Here is a 19,857-nt window from a genome sequence, read left to right as displayed (position 1 = left end):
GAAAAGGATATTATTAATTGACTTGTGGAACTTCCTCCGTATAAACTGTTTACATAAATTGTAACAGAGAGAGCTTAGATTTAATAAAATTTAATAAACGTTTAAACAATTCACTGCGTACGAAACCACGTGCTCCTAAATTGTATCCTCGAATAAATGATTAATAGGTCCTAAACTATTCAAGCGGGAATAAATGTCTATTTAATAATAAATGTCTATTTCTCCTGACATCCAATGGCATGCCCATTACATCAGTGATACTGTCATTCATTAAACCAACCGCGTTTTGGTTATCCTCTCACGTTTCTATTTCCGCTAAGCCGCTCCCTTATTTTCAATATCATCACGTATGCCCTATAGTTGGATTAAATTGTCCACGTGCGTTAACAGAATTCAGTTCATTCGTTATAGTTCGAAAGATATATTTACATAGTGACGTTTGTTTGACGTGACTCTTCTGTTACGGTTTTTTACCTATATCTTTATTTTATTAGGGAGAATATTATAGTTTAGTTATTATAGTTTATGACATTTTATTTTATAAAATGGCTCTTATGCTTATTATGGAATTATTTGAGTTAACGTTGCATTTATTAATTATATGTTTAAATATTCTGTCGTGAAGAATAGTGCAAAAGGTATGATGTAACGGAAAAATGTATTCTTTGAAATGATTTAAGATCGTAGAATTCTCTTTCCATGGGACGATATTATTTTGACTTTCAAGAGGAAACCTGTGAAAATTTTCGAGTCTACCCATATTTTATGCGAATCCGAACTTCATATAAATCAATATTCAACTATTTGAAATTTCTTCTCTCCTAAGATGACGTTTTTATGATAAGCAGTCTTGCTGCGTAATTTTGATTTACGATCTAGAAGACACCATTTTTTGGTTGTATCGGAAAACCTTTTCTCAGCGGTAAAATTCAGCTTTTGCATATTCGCGTTAATTTTATAAACCAAAAACTTTCTAATTCTTCAAGGAGTCATCATCTAAGACATAAAAATTCCTACATCTTTAGAACTTGATTGTCAAATAATAAACATTTAATAGAAAGCACACTTCTAAAGCACTTCTAAATAATTTTAAATCAATTTTTAATACTTCCGTACGATTCTTCTTGTTCAATTTCTTTTTATTATAATTTCTCTTTTCATGTAATCTGTCCTATTGCTATTTTTACTCCAATGCGTGTGTTCTTTAGAACATTCGTCGACTTCTCTCTCAAAGCAATAAAACATTCAAACTCATATTGTGACAAAGTCGCAAATCGTACACACTACGCGGCAAACGAAGAAAGTTTCGTAACAGTACAAACAAGCTTCTAATAAATCCTTCTACAAGAACAAAGAGAGTGCCTTTATCTCTGGCTATCCGATCTCGCCAGTAAACTCGTGAAATGTGTTAAGTCGGATAATAGTCTTTAAGTCTTTATCCCGGGTGTTTCGTAGCGGAATTAATCGTTGAGCGTTCGTCGTCGAGGCAAAGTAACCACGGTACACCGACGGTCGAGGATATACACCGTTTCAAAAGCTTGCAGAAGGCCAGAGAAATTGGCTTTCTTCGCGGTTCTCGCTTATTTGATCGACTGGTATTCAGGCCGCGTACTTTGCCTCTCCCCTTTTTCGTTAAATCCCAGTTCGACGTTGTGGAAACGAATTCAACGCGTGTCGCGTCGTTTTTGGCCTGTAGACACGTCGACGAAGTAATTTGCAGGAATTTATTGCTACAACAGACATATTGTTCTCTTGATAGAGCTTGTCCTAATCTTACTGTCGTTTGTCATTTCGTTCTCGGCTGAAGTAGATGGAATTTTGTGCCAGACTGATCAACCTCATATTTTTGTTGTATTCTGGAGATACGGTGTTGAAATGAAAGGTTACTCTACTGTGGGCGTGTTGTTTTATAGCCTACTACTTGTAAGTGTTTTCTATGAGAACTTCTATGAGAAGCAGTGTATAGTATTTTTGAGTACATTATGAGAAAATCGTGTCACGTTGCTACTGACGTTATTAAAAATAAACGAATGTCCTAAGACCTTTAAGAGTAGGAGTACACGAATGTTTATGTGAATATTGATATAAATATTGATTGTATAATGATTGTAAATGTGAAATTAGAGATTAGATGAATTCGTTGTTCTTTCACGCGTAAAAGTTTCGTCTTGATTTCTTCCGTGTTAGAATTGCGTTATATGATAATTTATTGTTCCGTTTTTTATAACTGTTTCATTAGTTTTCTAGATTAGATAAATCTATTTTACGTGTAGTTCATTTAATTACAAAATTTTTCCATTAATTATATAAGAAGGTTCCGCGCGAAGAAGCAGGAACGTCAGTTTTAACGAAGTTTGAGTTTAACGTTCTTTCGTATGCCCCCATGTGTGCTCTTTATCACTGATTACGTTGTACTAATTTGAATAAAAATTTGCTGAATTCTACAGTAGTTAGAAGAAACTGGGACGTATACGTACTTTTCACTTTCTACAGTTTAATGTGTTCTATATTACTTAAAATTATAAGTAAAAGTTGCAGATGATACAGCATAAAATGAAGAATAAAATGTTTTATTTTGATATTATTCCGAGAACATATGAAGTTGTGACATTGTACATGGGAAAATAAATGTTCGTCTTCAGGGAGATGCTGAAGCTTAACATTCCCTCTTTTTTTCGTGGACCCTTCGTGTGGAACATTTCTTCGTTTAACGATAAAATATAATGGAGAGAAAAATTGTTTTACGATTCCGTCAAAAGGATATAATAAATTGTTTATTTGCCATTGCAATTTAATTCTGACGCAATAAACGAGTTACTTTGTTTTTAACTCTGTTATTTTTCTATGAAAAGGTATTTAATTATAATTTTAAATACGTAAATGCGTGTTTTGTTTTGCTGTACAATTAGCAATTTTCAACGTTGCCATCAATTTCATAGTCAGTTATTGAATACCGGGTTTTTAGATTATAAATCTCAGAGTGATTTATTCAATTTTACCATATTTTCAACGAATATCAAAAAAGGAAAATGCAATTGATCGTAACACACGTATACTGAATGTGAATAAAATTTATAATGGGGATATTGGAAATTATTTATCGCCTGTTATGAATAATCGTATTTATGCGATTTTCGTATACGAGTTTAAACTTGAGAGAAGCGCCGTGAAAGTTGGAAACATTAATTCTGCATTTAGAGGAGGTTGTGTAAATGTGAAGTTCAACCTAGATTTGCTTCCTTCAAGACTGGTCATTTTTCATTAGAAAATGAACTTAGAGAATGAACTAAAGTTAGGAAGATGCCCGCGATGATAGTGTTTCAAGAGATATTAATCAAATTAATCCACTGCAAACAACAAGAAAAATATACTTTTGGTAAAAAGTATACACCCGATAAAGTTACTATCTTTTCTTGAAGTCATTTCTACGTTAATTGATTTACACAACAATCGAATCAATAGACTTCGTCGAGGTTAATCGTATGATTTTGTAAAAATTACATGTTAATCACGCTAATTAATTTAATATCCCCATTATAAATTTGATTTATAAATCCCCATTCAGTATATGTTGGTACTTACATCAAAGAAAAATTCTATCTTGATCGTAGGTTCACATTATTTTCTGTGACAGTTTATATCAGTTATTTCAATTATAATATCAACATTATCTTTTTATAACAGTTTATAACGTAGAATCGTTTCTACAAGAGCTATCGCCAGATTCAACTAGAATAAACTGGGTTAGAAATTTACATTCAATGCAAACAAAATGCTGTCCGACAAAGACTCTCTCGGCTCACATTGCGTTCTATCTTCGCGAGAATCCTTTGGGAATCCGTTTGTTCCACATGGAATACCTGCCATACAATAGATTCACTTGAAAAAGTGTGTTCTCCTGTACTTTCAAAGACTATTCAAGCATAGAGTGTATCAATTTTTAAGAATCTACTTACATAACATAGTTTGGAATTCTGAAAAGATAACTTGTTAGCCATTCTTTTACTGGAATATACCGAAAGAAGACAAATGAGTGTTATAACTTTAGCATCTGATTATGATGCGTAAATATAGCGTAAAAGATTCCTTGTATGAAAATACTATGCTTGAGAAAATGTATTTGAGAAATCAATATTGTAAGAAAAATGTTTTTGAGAAATTAAGAAATGTAATCGTGTGTATGTTGCAACGTTTCTTCCTGTAGAGGATTATATTTTTATAAGTTTAATTTACGAGAATGTATTCGATAAATAATAGCACAACAGTCAGAAGAAAAACTGTTTACTTTTTGGGAAAGAAGTAAAAAAGTCTAGAACACGATTACTTTGGATTGAATCGAAAAACAAACTGGGTTAAAAATGATTTAATGTGTTAACCTTTTTGACTTAAACATAGACCTACCCTACTCTATCCATACAGTTGGAAATTTGCGTAACAAAAAAGAAAAAAAAAAAAAAGAAACAAGAAAACCCTTACAAGGTACAGGAGGTAAAGTAACTTCTTCCTCGTCAATAGTTACGAGTCTAATATCAGGTGCTTGAATATGAATTTACGTGATTCTCGAGGTCTTCGAACTACTTGAAATATCGTTAAAGTTACCTTTCGCCGGAAGCCGTGTCTACTTCGAGTGGCCATTCGTGCAGTTCAAGTATCGTGGCCGAGTTACTCGCTGCACGAAATCGTCTTCAATCACACGGTGTGTTAAAACGTCTGGCTGTTATAAAAAGCTATAACTTCGTCCATTTTCTACTACCTAATTTTTATTTTCTATTTCTGCTTATAACCTTTTCTTTTTTCTTTTTTTTTTTTTTTTTATTACGAAAATATTTGTACGTTCTTTTATTCCCCAATGAAGCATCTTTTTTTAGCAAACTTTGCAACGCATTTCGCGCCAGATGACGTTAATCTGTACAGTGAGCGATTTTTCGCGATAGGATAATAGCTTCGACACGCTATGAATTGTTGAGAATGTCAAGCAATCGCGAGAATATAGAATATAGAATTTTGAAATAGAGTCTTGCGAGATGACCTAGACTTCGTGTCCATTCCATCCGAGACGATTTAATTAAGTATTGCATAATATCGGAGTGGGTCGCACTGATTGCCATCAGCCATTTTATCTTACGAGGGGTTTACTGTACGGTGCCATCGTGTCGGGATTCGTGATGTCAGAGAAGTGCACGTGTTCTCGCTATAAATTTACTTCCGTTGCTGGCAATGATGGAAGGCTTCGACACGCATGAAATTTGCATCTCCGGACGACATGGCATCGCATTTTTTATACAGACGGTTACCGTGACACGGTCTTTGAACGCAATATGGTTTTAAAGTAGGATCATCTGGCTAAAGCGAAGGGATTTGTGTCTTTAATGCTGCAGACGGATAAAATCGATTATAAAGATCGTGTCGTGATCTTTTGATTTCGAAATACATATTTCTATTTTACGAAGAGATAGATTAAAAAGACTTGTCTCAGATTTATTTGTCAATGTTAATGTAATTTGGTTCAGAATGGAAGTTTTATGAAACGTAATTATTAGACCACAAGGGTTAGTCTTATATACTGGTCGATTGATCAGAAGTATTGATCGTGTTAGATATGTAGTATATTTTATGCGAAAATACATATATCAGCAAAGAAGAGAAAATATCTCGGAGTCTATTTTCAAAATTTTAAAACCGAAACGTAAATTTAAAGCTAAAAGGGATTCCATCTTCGGATTTCTTCAAGGAAACAATTAACTTGATCTTGGTTGGCAAATCTTCGGATTTCTTCAAGGAAACAATTAACTTGATCTCGGTTGGCAAATAACGTTCTATAAATATTTGTTTAATTTTCTAGGATCGTGGAAGAATTGGACGGTATATTTTCGTAGCAATTTTCTAAAACCATAGTACAACAGAATATTTTCACGGAAAAGAAATATACGTTGAACTTTTTTACTGTTATTTTGGTTAGCCGCAAATTTACTCGAAGCCGAAGCAAACACGTTTTATTGCAAATTTTACGGAAGACCGAGGAACAGAAGCTTCTCGGAAACAATGCAGGCGAACCAACCGGTAACGTATTTCACGAGCCGCGAGAGTTCAGTTTGCATCGTTAATCGTAATGTCGACAGTTATATGATAAACACCTCATCGCATCAGCCGCATATTTAAAGCCAGGCTTCGATCTTTGAGACGCTGTTTCACGGAACGAGAGGCAGCATTTAGCTTTTGAAGTTTATAAATATTAACGGACGCAATTTACTTCTATCTGATCGTTTTTTGGCCAGATGCCAGTCGCGTATTTACACCTGCAATTAAGGATATCTTCGCTTATCCTGAAGAAAAATAGTCTGCAGAGCTTTCTCACAGTTTTATCGTAGAGAATTGGCAATTTGTATTCTGTTCAATTTTCAGAGCTTAGCGTTCTTCTCCGTATCTGAACAGTATCTGGCGGATGAAGACGAATACCTTAGTTAGGATGATAGATAATCAAGTGGATAAATTTAAAATTTTAGAATTACAGTGAAAGTATTCTTAATGAAGAGATTATGAATACTTGTAGAAATCTTTTATCAATACGCTATCAGTGTTATACATAACACTTTGAGATTTCATTATCACTACGAGACTCGAATATCATGATTAAGTATATTTTCTAGTTTTTTCAAATAATTATAATTTCGCTATAGATCATATAGATAGTTTTCGCTATCAAATAATATATTTATTTATATCTTGAACTACATTTTTATAAAATCGTACTCTGGCTTGTTCATCCTTTGCAACAATAAATGCAGCATTTATTGTAGAAATAATTAATATCTACTACTGCCATAGTAGCGCTATCCTTTAAATACAAACTTTAAATGCCTCCACTATGGCAACATCCGATGAAAAATAGTTAATTAATTATACTTATAAGAGGCAACGATACGGCTAGGCTATTACGGTCAATGCTACAATGATTAATAAATTGCCGAAAAAGTCTTTTATGTCCATGCCATGGCATTGATTTATCACTGTAGCAGTTCGCAACTGTTGTAGCTTGTTCGTTAAGTAATTCATCATGCCAGAGGGGGCACGATCAAACAACGTTTAAGTTAAACTACAATATAGCATTCAGCAAGCAAATAAGTCAAGTACGTTAAAATGAAAGAAGAAGTTTGATGTAGCGAGATGTAACGATTTTGAAACAAAAGAACGAGAGCATGCAGCATTTAACCCTTATTCTCCTCATCTAATAGTCACGGTTTCATAGAACAACGAGGCCACAACATTCTTTTTCTCGGACGTATCTTAGATCACATTGTAACTGGATATAATGACCTTTCTCTTGTTCTTTACACTCACGTACCAGCTCTTTTACAGGACTTTTAATCCATGTAATCACCAAGCGTAACGTATAGTTTGAATAATTTTCTTCGACGAAAAAATCTTCATTTTGAAAAATGAAGCTCGAACCTGAACGTTGTCGCAATTTATTTTCATACCTATTCACCTTGTCGAGATTCCATTTTACTCACTTTGCGTTTCGTTGCCACGCCTGAGAAATATTGCAGAGCCGTTTGAAAGTACAAGAATTTGTATTTCTGTAACGTAGAGAAATTTGAATATAAAACTATGATACCAAGCCCCTCTTTCTACGGTGTCAGTGTTCGTAAATGCATATCGATATGCCGATAAAACGTCGTCCCCAAAATTTCATGCCTGCTACCACACGAAATATCGAGTTGTGTAACGAGTTCCTTTGTCTTTCGATATTTTCTGGAATACCATTCGTAAGGAAGAAAATAAGGATAATAAATAAAGTTTATTTAAAATTTAGAAGACCTTAAAAATGTAGAAAAATAACAATACAATAATATGAAAATAGTGATCCTTGATACTCTTTTGAAACTACCTAAACGAACTTGTTAGACAATTTATATCCAGAAATCTTCATAAAAAAGAAAGAAAGGTTATGATGTAAAAAATTATAGAAAAATCCACGTTCAAACTATCTCCCTAAAGTGTCAATTTGAACAATATATTGGGAAGCAAATTTGTCGCTTTGTACACACCCACCCGACAAGCTTCTCCAAAAGGTTAGAACACAAAGAAATATCGTCTTTCTCGTGTAAAATGCCCTTTTGTTCACCTGTGTGTATCACGTAACGAACATGCTATATATGTATAAAGAATACATGATTGCAGTGGTTTTAAGATATATGTATTTAAGGATCGACTCTGCTATACCCAGCTTTTATCATCAACTCGTAGATAAAAATAGAAGAATTTCGAGAGATGTGGGAGGATCCTCGATTTATGGCGGTGCACACGGTGTAATATAAGACCACATGAAATGCCGAAGAAAATAAAGGACGAAACCTTAGGAGAACTGCGTAAGGGATATCTTCGTTTAGGGTTTTTTCACGCCAGGATAATTTCGTTCCTCGCTGTTAGAAATTTAACATTGTTACACGGAAATTCAGAAATTACACTAACTCAAGTATTAGGTTGTCCGAAAAGTTTCTTTCGTTTTATAAGGAAATAATAGACGCACAATGTTTTTTGTTTTATATTAGTTTATTGAATTATGCACGAACATAGTAATAGAAATAGAAAGAAATAGATCATACCTAATTCAATAAAACAATATAAAACAGAAATTGTTGTTCGTCTATTATCGTTTTACGAAACGAAAAAAACATTTCGGACAACCTGATACAACACGAAATTAACAATAACGTATCATTATCGTTATTAATTAATAGTAACGTATTATTATTACGCATATATGTACATTGATAACTGTTGTTTCTAACTATCAAAACTTTCTCTACGTTTAGGTAAACTTCTAACCGCTAAGCCTATTGCATTAATAAATATACTAATACTTTATGTAAATGTACTAATATTTTAATGGCATTGTATTTTTGTTTAATAACGACAAAGTTGAAGTTCGTCACAAAAATGTTAATAAATACAGTAACAAAAAATCGAAAGGGAATGATACCCAATACCTATCGACGTGCGAATCCCGTTTCGAGGCTGATCTGAAAGAATGTCGATTGCTGAGGAAAGAAGCGGAAAAAAGTCTCGTGAAATAGTCCTGGGGGAACTTCAACCATGTGTCTGAAGAGTTGGTTATTAGTGGAAAGATTCTCGGGCATTCGATCGACCCAATCGTGACGAGCAGGTATACCTAATCAAATATTTTCGCGTGACAGTGTCCTACACGAAACGTTCTCGATTTCATATACTACAATTGCAAATGGAACGTATATGGGATCCATTCTATAAAACACGATGGTGACGGGAAAATGACTCGTCTCTATCGAAGAAGGGTTGCCACGGAACAAATATTTGTGCAGGCTTGTTTTTTGTTACCCGAAAGCGTTGGTCTTTTTTCTGAAGATACGCCCAATTGTTACGCAACGTTTGTTTTACACGAGGCATTTGCGTTCCGAAGGGAATCCTTTACTTTTGCTTCGAAATGAGTAAATATTTGGAAATGAAGTTTCAAATAAAAAGACAAACAAAAAGACAATATTAAAAATTCTCTTACGTTATAATGAAATATAGATAAAAAAAGATCGAATAATGAAAATAAAATAGAAGAAAGGAATATTTCAGATGAAAATCGTATTAGGGAGGAAGAAACTGTAATGGCTTGAAAAGTAGATATTTTCAGAAATTTCTTTTACACTGTCGATACAATTAAACCAGTTTATCTTTTATTATGATCAACGTATATTGTATTAGGCAAATTGTATAACGTATATCGAAGAGTATACAAAAATACCTTAAACTAATTTTGTCTATTCGCTTCTGATATACTCTTCTTTGAAATATCTGTCGTAGGAAAATCAGTGGTCTCTCGTTGATAATGACGCGATTAATTTAAAAATCTTCCATTTGATTCGTTTCAGACTTTTTCTGTGAGCATTAGATTAGAATGCTACGACGTATAATTGTAAATTATTATTATTGTAATTATAATTGTTCATTAATTTTCTATGACTCTTGCAAACAATCTCTGTCAACTGCTATTATCTCCATTCTCTATCATTATCCTGCGCTAGATCGATTTTCATATTTCATATGAAACCAACTGTGTACAAATACTTATAAATTGACATATACACTGTAACATACACATCCATTGAGTTTTAATTAGTAAAAACGAATAATTAATGAAAACACAGAGTAACAGCATATTTAAAAAAAAACGGTTAATTTATTTCTACACGGTTTCCTCTCCAACACTGGATTTCCGAATAAGCCCTTAAATCTCTGGACGTCCTCTGAAACTGATCCCCGCGTATCCTCGATACCAGCCGCTGCTTTATTCTACAAGGTCGCATTAAGCCGCCGGCATTGAATATTCGCACGTTAGAAACAGCGGGAAACGAATCGATGGACATGGTCGGACAAGTTAATTGTCCACGATTTATTAAAATTTTAGCGGGTCGCCGATGTCAACAAGGGAAACGGTGTAGCCCTTGGTTGTCGCTGTCAAACTTCGGCTACTCGAAGTTCGGGTTTTGGCGAGCCGTGGTTAACGTGAGTGTACGCCGTTGCATGTTCCGCAGAATGTCGTGTACGTACTATTTACGGCGTGTCTTCGAGGCTCTACGCGACGACACGACGGATTGAAATGTCAGGTTCCCTGGTTATGCGCCATAACGAATGTACGTTTGTGCGTTTATGGACGACATACGCTCCCTAATTAGCATGTTAATATTTTATCGTGCACGGAGAAATCACGCTAAGTTTAGAGCTAATTATTTATTGCCTATTCCTTTTTATATTTTCTTTCTTGCAATTTTTTCCTCCGTTTGGTACTCTTTATTCGCTGTTTACTGTGTATTCGTTAGATTAGACCGTGTTTCCGTTAGATTTGCGTTGCATGATTCTCTGCTGGAAGACGTGTTCACTGGGATGATCGATGCGAACGAGCCTTCTCGAGAAGAAATTTTTCGACTAAACGATTTTCATTTTCAGAGGTCACTTCTAGGCGACGTTCTGCATTATTCGTTATTCGCGCAGTGTGACGTCGATATGGTACAATGGCGTTTCGAGTCGTTTTTTTTTACACGTTGTTGTGATATTCGCAAGTATCACGGTTCCTTTAAAAGTTTCTAAACGACAAAGGTTCTAGCAAAATTGTTTAAAGCCTCGGTCTTACTCTAAACGCAACTCAAATCCTATCAGCGTTCATTCGTGGCACGAAAATTCAATTTCGCTTGGAAAAAAGGCTACTCGGAAAAGATTCGTTCGCACGAAAAGAGTGGATGTACGCCCTCGTCGTCCCGTTCATCAGCTCTCTGATCGTATATACTCGCCCCTCGGAACAGAGATGTCAATGTACTTCTTCCGGTTGCACAACCTGCGCCGTCAGGCGGAGGAGGTACGAAAAAAGCGGCAGAAGGGAAGATCGAGTCAAAGTGGTCAACGTGGGACCAATTCTACGGACCAATCGCAACCGACAGCCGGATCCATGCACTGTTGCAACAGGGTCCATCGGGGCCCGAGCAAGCTCTTCGAGCGTGCTCCATTGCAGCCCAGCGATTCCCTCGATGAAATAGCTTTTCAAATACCCAGGTAACATTTTCCAGTTGCATGATACATACTGTCAATTTGTTCTTTTTTTTTTATTATTATTATTTCTAGAAATTTTTCCGTAGAGTATTTTTGGCCGAGAGTGAGGAATGTGTAGATTTTGACGTAACGGAGAAGTTGAAATATGAATATAAATGATGCGTGTAGGTGTAAAAAAAAAAAAGATGTTCATTCTAGTGGGAAAATTCTGACAGAATATGGTAAAAGAATATACAATAGCAAGTACATAAATAAGAGAAATAATAATACCAAATTTAACTCGATGTAATTTGTAATTACTACAGAAAATTAAACTTCGAATATTATTTTTTATGTATAGTGCTACAAAGTATAAGAAACATACTTTCAAATCTTATATTATAGAACAAGAAATCCAAATAGAATGTTTACTGGAATAATTTGTTTTAGTTCTAAATTCATTGCAAGATACAGCTGCGATTGTAAATACCAATTAGACGGTAATTAATACAATCCGACATATTTTTTATTATTCTGTCGTTAAATTCAATCTAAATCTATAAACGCGATAAAGGCCAAAAGCCAATAATGTTCAAGTGATAAATATAAAATTGATAAAATTGATAAAATTAACAGAAATTGGTTTCATGTGTCTATTGGAAATCTTCATAAATATAAAAATATGAAATATAACAAATAAAAATAATTTAGAAACCCTATATAAGAGCTTCTATATTGATCTCCTTCCTTATCTCTTGAATAATGTGCTTTGGTTTAATGTAGAATTATTAAGAATCTATACTTTTTACACGTGATGTCTCAATTTAGAAAGGGAAGGGATATGAAGGTTTATGAAAATCGAGAAAGTGTTTTCTCATAAAATAACGGCACGTAAAATAAAACGTCTATTCCTTGCGGCTCTCTGTATAGTAAGAGCGAGGAACGTACGTAAAAGCGTTTCAAAGAGAGATATTTTCTTAAAATATTCTCCTTGCTCTCCCAATTTAGGACTAGTCGCGAATTTATTTACTATGTATGTTTGAATATCTGGAAATCTTTTGATCTTGTTTGCGAAGCTTAGGATTAAACGTAACTTTGGTTTGTTTGTATAAGCTATATAAAATTGTAACTAAAGTCTCTAATATATGGATTAATATTTTTATTTTTTAAGAAATCATTTTATAAATATATTTATTAATTATTTAAAAAATTATGAAACGATGATTGGAATATTTAAGTAAGACATTGTAACTATTTTTAATGTTTTGACAATTTTAATGAAATAGAATTGATACAGTACTATCATAATATTCGATAGAATATTATAAATCCTCTGTTCTTGTATTTACTCTTATATATCCAAATATTTTAAATACTATAGAAAATCTATTTATATTCAATGACAGAACGAAGCATTACCGGTTCCAAAGATAAACAACAAATACGACAATAGAGTTTCGTTTTGTTTTCCTTGTCGTCTTCTTTTCTTTTTTTCGCGAATATGATCTCAAACTTTTATTCTTATTTCATTCCTTCCGTAGCAGACATTTTGTAGTCAATTAAGGTTAATAATCTAAAATATATCGGCTCAATATTTCAGTATGGATACATCGATCTTCTAGCCACATATGAAAAGCAAATAATGTGAAAATTATTTCTTTTCTATTATCATACCTACACAATGTTGCTAAACTCAATAAAAATCAAATTACATCATATTTCGAAATTAATGCGTTCGAAAGCGACAAACAAAGCTTCTCAATCTCAGGATATTCAGGATATAAAAACAAGCCACGGAGACATTTTAATAACTTTTATCGCCTGTAAACTACAAGATTGAATTGCGAACGCATCTTATACCTAGCAAATGGTCTTATTGTTTACACTCGGATATCGTAACACCATTTATCAAGCACAGTTAAGCGTACTACAACTCTGGCGGGTTGTTGTTCTTCTTCATTCATCAGATACTGTCGCCTAATGGACGTGTCATCTTTTCCCCATAAATTATGGACATTACTTTTCCTCCCTTTGAAGCGTGCCAGACTCCCTTGGAATTCTAAGGGCGCTCTCTACGCTGCAGATCGACGGGGGCATGCAATTTTCAAGCCTGCACTTTTACGGACCTGATTCAGAACACTTACGATGCGGACTTTATCCCCCTGTCTCGATGCTCGTGTTAGATGAAAAGTTTAAGGCGGCCCGTGGGCAAAGGGGACGCGCGAAACGGTCAAAGGTCGAGATGAAACAACTTGAAAAGGCAAGCTGTGGCTTTCGTTGAATTGGTCGCTTGGTGATGCAACTTACCAGGACGAATACAGGCTTCGTTAAATCGTTGACGATGGACACGATGGGTCATGGCCTTTGCGCGATTCGACCCTGAAAATTTCGATGTTTTTATTGAAAGGTTGTTTAAACACGCGTGGCAACCACTGATGCATGATTTTCAAAAGGTTTTGAATGAATTCAATTGTGACGATCCAGGGGGAAAAATATAGTTTTTAAAAGAGTTACGTTTTGAAAGTTACTTTTCGCAACAAATGGTATTAACACCTACGAGATGTTGTGGGCGTTAGACATGTTAAATTCTCAATGTATCGAAGGAGAATACGACATTCACCATCGACTTATTTTTAGTTTATCACGTTAACTCGAACATATCTCAGTCTCTTTGTAATATTTTCCATAATAATACCAGTTTTCTTTTATGCGAGATGGAAATTGAATTGAATTCAATTTAAAATCCATAAGTGACAAACAATTTCTACTTTGCAATATATGCACCTATAACTGTTCGAATACTTCGTAACATTCAAGTTGATAATGTAAATTTAATTTTTTACAAAACATTATATTTAAAAATAAAAATTAATATTTTACAAAACAACGTTATTTTGAGATATAATACAAACAGAAATTCTGAGATATATGGATTAAATGTTATTTATTGAAATTTTCTATGGAATAAGTGTCTCAATTACAAATTTATTCACATATTACGATTAACTACGTTATCACTCCATTCGGTCTTATCGATCGCAGATTGCAACATAACGACCAATATCGTAATGTTTCGTTTCACAATTTTTCATCTTATCGACAGTTGAGCGTCGACGTTCAACACGTGCATTCAGTTGAATCGCGTAAACTCCATTAATGTTACTAGCATTCTCGCTGGATTAATTGCGTTTCCGTGCTTCCCCAAGAAGTAAAAGAAGTAACTCTTCTAATTATAGAAACTCTTACGAGCGCAGGAAAAGGCGGAGTATTATAATCTTCCTTAATGTTAAAATCGAACTGGAACGAATTGGAAACTGTTAAAGGGAATAAAAGGAAATAAACGCAAATAAAGGAAATATCGGACTTCGGCTGGGATAACACTGCTTTTATACCTTCAATGTAAAACGGATATCGTTATTACGAGTATCGAAAATTTAATAATATTTTAATAGAATATTAACGCCCTTTATATTATCAAGTTGAATGTTAGTTGAAGTATTCGAACAGTTACAGGTACATATATTACAAAATAGAAATTCTTTGCTTTCTACAAAATGCCAAAGTCTATTTTAGCAACGTTTAGTCCCTTTTTGTAACGAAAAAGTGTATTCTAATGGAAGTCACCAAATATTTGTTCATCCGTGTCTTATACGATATTTAAGGAACCGTTTTCGATAATTGCCGCCTTAATAACCGAGACACGTCCAAACGAGAGTCGTAAAAAAATAAAAGAGGAAAGCGTAGCGATTAGTAACACTCCCATGTAAATTAATCATTCACACGCCCCTTTGATAGAACGATGTTATACTTCACGTGAAACCCAAGTTCCTCCATAAGGATACAACATTTTCAAACGTAACTGAATAATTTCCACAGAATCTTAATAATTTTTCAAAAAACGAACTCACAGCGTTATTAAAAAATTGCAACATATTTGCAGAAAATATATTAATTCCTAAGAAACTATATATAACTATAAATCCCGATAAAATCTTTACTTTTGAAATTACGCGAATAAACACGAAATTACTTGGCGAATATGTAATAAGCATAATTCCCTCGATAAACGTGTGCCTCGTTTAATTATACAAATACCATTAGCTAGACAAATTACCAGAGATCACATTACTACAACCGCATCTTGATTTTACATTATTGAAATAAACCTCTTATCGCCAGTAACGATTTTGACATTTACGTACATACGTTCAGGAAACTCCATTATTTAACAAACCGCGCAAATTAGGTCGCTCATCCACACTGTCTGTATATAATATCTGGAAGTGGAACTTCCATTGGAAAAGAGAAAACAGCGTCCTATTCAGCTGAAACCGCTTAAGTTGAGGAACAGAAATTCCGGGGAAATTATAGAACGGAAATGCTACCGAGCCTCGTTAACATCACTTCTCGTTCCTCATCTCGAAATCACATCAGAGTGCACATAAATCGATGGTCGAATCCGATGGACCGTTGATTTGTCTCGGGCATGCCAAGCAAAGAGGATGGATGCCTGTACCAGTAAAGGGAAATAATGGGTTTTCGAGTGGCATGACAACACGAAACGAGAATAATTCTACGTTTATACAGGGTGTCTGGTACCTAGTGGTATATTTGTGCAAGGATAATTTCTCACGAAAAAATAAGTCGCAAATGAACGATAAAATTTCTCATTTGAGGTTTCGTTTTCGAGAAAAAAAAAATGATTTTGAAAGTCTGACCGGTGTAATAGTTGTAAGTTTCGATTTAACGGATTTTTGTTCGTGTTTCTAATTGTATTTATAAACGCGAGCAACGTCAAAAAACTTTGTTCCGCGTTTTCGAATCAGCTTTTGACAAGGGATCGCTCGTTGCCTGATTGTACTATTGTTACCAGACACTGTGTATATCGCGTATCACGCGGTTTCGTTCACGTATGACGTGTATGACAAACTAAAATAACGGGATCGAAGCAAGGTGCACGCTGGTATGACACAGAAAATCGAAGAGCTTATCCCCTCGCGTGAAACACGAAGCCAGAGATTCAGTGAACCCGGACCACTTATCACACCTCTGCGACAGATGATCGTCTCACCCTCGTCAAGTGTCCGTAATGAAGCGAACGTTCGAGATAGGTCCGGCAGATAAAATCCCCCGAAGATTTATATCAAATGCAGGATCTTTTGCTGTGTGCTGATTCCAATTATGGAAGCGAAATTTATTCTGAAAATGCTCGAAAATTTTCCAGAATTTTTCTTAATTATTCTTAATTATCTCGTGCGATCAACCGAGATCTCCGACTCGGTTGTGGTTTTGTCTTTAAAAAATCTCTCTTCGTTCTGAAAATTAACTTTTTACCGTTTGTTAGGAAAATTGATTAGAAAATCGAATACTACCGATAAGATAAATTTATAGTGTCGTTTGTTTGTTGGAGAAACAGATTTGGAATGATTTTTCGATCCTTGTTCTATAGCAAAGTATGATAAAAGATTTATAGTCTGTTTGCCACGCGAAAATATTTTGAAACTAGAGCACCGATGTAAACTATACGGTATGCAGGCTGTCTAATAAAATTCTTGAATCTAAAAAATCTAATGAAATTTTTTTATCTCTAGCTTATCTATAGCAATTTTTATATAGATATTTTTTTATCTCTATCTTAGATATAGTTTGTCGTAATTATGTGAAACGTCCTCTACATTGGATACAATAATAGATCATGTTTATTAGACACATTGATCGATGTACCAACCTCCTGATTCAGTATCCTGGAATTTAAAAGAAAAGTGAAATCTTAATAGTAATCCAGTAAAAAATCCGAAGGTAATAAAGCAGCTATAAAATAGTAACGTTGATAATAGAGGTTGTCTAGAGTGTTTTTATAGCAATTTTATTAACGTCGTGCATGAAAGAAGGAGAAGAAGATAATTTCAATGGAAGCTGTGGCAACTTTTTTCGCTGCTGTCGTTTCATCGTACGTGCCAGCGTTCGATGATAATTAAAAGGATTTATTAGAATCATTTTTATCATGGAAAATGTAACGATGTAACAATTGAAACGCTTTTATCGTGCCTTTCTTGCGATAAAGAACTTTAAAGATTCCAATCACGCTGGTTAAGCGTCAAAGAGCCGAGGATAATTGCTTTAGAAGTGCAAACGAAATTTTATCCAATTTTTTCTGATTTATTCGCGAAATGTCTCGCGAGATCGTTTCAATTTATTTTGAGAGATTTTAATTACGAAGTGACGCTAATGTCCTTCAATGTTCAATGTCCAGAGTGTTTCTTTCCTCCCATGCCGACAGAAAGAATATAAAGAAACGAACGGCCATCAACTTTGTTTAAGACAGTAGATTCCCAGGCAAATAAAGCTAGGTCTTGTTTATGCGTTTTACTTCTATTACAATCCAATCTCTCTTCCACGGTTCCTCGATTAGTTTTTATTATCCGTTTACTTTTTTACCGATGACACCCAAGCAAATGGAAACGAAAAGCTTCTTTTACGAATTGTCGTAAATCTTTTATAGAAGTAATGAATTGGTTATACCGAACGATTTGTCTCACTTAAGCAGAAATGAAGTGTTCCCAGACATAAAGGAATTGTCTCAGATCTATTTATGTAATGTATTTTATTCGGAAGATTTTCTTAGAAGTATTTGATCGAATGTTTTAAATAAAATGAATATTCATCGATTCAAACGAAATAGATCAAATACTTCCTAAAATGAACCAAATTACATAAATGGATATTTCTTTTCTTTCGTTTGAGATTTCGTATTGCTTTACCGGTATAATAAAATGACGAAGAAGTCGGACTAAACAATTTGGAGAATAATTACTTCTTGTCGTCAAAAGTTATTACACCTCTAGTATCGGATGTAAAATGTACGCACCTCAAATCTTCTATAGCAAAAGAATATTAATGATCGCATATGCGCATGATTATGTGAAAATAGTACAATGTTTGTCGACTTGTACGAGCTTCGTTCGCAGTAAGATGGGAAAAGATTTCATGCTGAGAGAAAGACGAAACTGCAATTTTCTTGTAACGACGTATCGAATGGAATATCAAATTTTCATTTAGTTAAATGAAAAACTGATACTGAAACAATAGTATTCGGAATAGAAGAACGTGAGTATACAATTCTCAACTTACAAACTCGACATTCGTTTCGACGCAGACAAGATTATTGTTTGACTACTTTAAACAATCAAATCACGCTCTCGTTTATCGATGCTTTGTCATCGAATACTTTCATGAATAACGCACGTTCGTTGCAGCGATTCTACGCCAGTTATAAAGAGCTCTTCGTTTCTCTCATATAATGTCCACCTCGACAAAACCAGGGAACGAGAATTTACATATACCGGAATAGTTTAAACAGTAATCGCAGAACAGTATCCACATCTTTTTAAATCGTTTCAAAAATCGTCGTCTTCCTTGTTTTGTAGCGATATACGAGAGATCTTGGAATAACGCGGCACGAAGGAGGCCACGAAGTAGAATAAGGTACCGTGTCTGATCAGACGTCGGCGCGTAGCTGTCTGTCGATTTGGCCGCATAGGGGGCAGCTGGCAGCAACCTCGCTACGAGCGTACGGTGCTGCCATTATCGAGGAACGACGGTCGTTCGTCGAACTAAGAAATTCTCTAGATGTCTAGAGTTTAAAATAAAATATGTAGAATCCCGTTCAAATCAGAATTCAGTAAAATTTTAGTTGGATAAAAGAACAGATAAAAAGAAGGAATGAAATTGTATTTACCATTAATGGATAAGTATTCGGTGTAGCAAGAATTTATTCGGAATTTATTGCTCTTTAATTTTAATTGATCGATACCAGTCCGGAAAATCCTGAAGATAAGCGTTGCCTTTTCGCCACGTGCGCGTTGCTCCATCTTCGCTAAAGCCGAGCACTCGCTTGCAATGACACGCAAGACAAAAATTGCTTGGGATCTTAAAGGCCATTCTCAAACACATAGACAAACCGATCCGCGCGTTTAGAATAGTAGGCCGTCGAGAGTAATCTCGTTAGCGAACGAGATGGCTTTGGAGGACAGAGGGAAGACAGTTGGAGGCAAGAAAGAGTCAAGAAGAAACGATAGAAAGAATATCCAACGGCAAATCGAGGGAATGGAAAATAAAAGGGAGTGAGAAAAAAGACGGGCAAACGCTGTAATCGTTCCCTGATGCTTCTACACTAACGAAAGTCTCTTCTCCATGTTCTCTTTCAGATACTCTGTCGCCATCGCTTCGCAAGGCTAATGCAGCGGAAGTAGACTTTCAACTATATTACCTCTAATCGCATCGACGTTCCGCTTTGCACGTCGCTGC

General features: G+C 34.7%; 1 protein-coding gene and 1 long non-coding RNA gene across 10 annotated transcripts in view; both read left to right on the top strand.

Moving 5' to 3' along the window:
* Positions 1 to 12,432, top strand: part of LOC126876650 (uncharacterized) — a 47,491-nt gene extending 35,059 nt beyond the window's left edge. For 2 of the 3 annotated variants that reach the window (XR_007694402.1, XR_007694405.1), the window contains exons 3-4: positions 11,328 to 11,574; positions 11,658 to 12,432. This is a non-coding gene — a long non-coding RNA (uncharacterized LOC126876650). Of the gene's footprint in view, positions 1 to 11,327; positions 11,575 to 11,643 lie in introns of all 3 variants that reach the window. The other variant, XR_007694406.1, reaches the window with a different exon arrangement.
* LOC126876482 (potassium channel subfamily T member 2) overlaps positions 1 to 19,857 on the top strand; it is a 202,654-nt gene that overhangs the window by 76,630 nt on the left and 106,167 nt on the right. The window lies entirely within an intron of this gene.

This window comes from Bombus huntii, chromosome 2, assembly GCF_024542735.1.
Source record: "Bombus huntii isolate Logan2020A chromosome 2, iyBomHunt1.1, whole genome shotgun sequence".
Lineage (NCBI taxonomy): Eukaryota > Metazoa > Arthropoda > Insecta > Hymenoptera > Apidae > Bombus > Bombus huntii.
The sequence above is the reverse complement of the archived record's forward strand: the minus strand, read 5'-3'. Positions and strand labels throughout refer to the sequence as shown.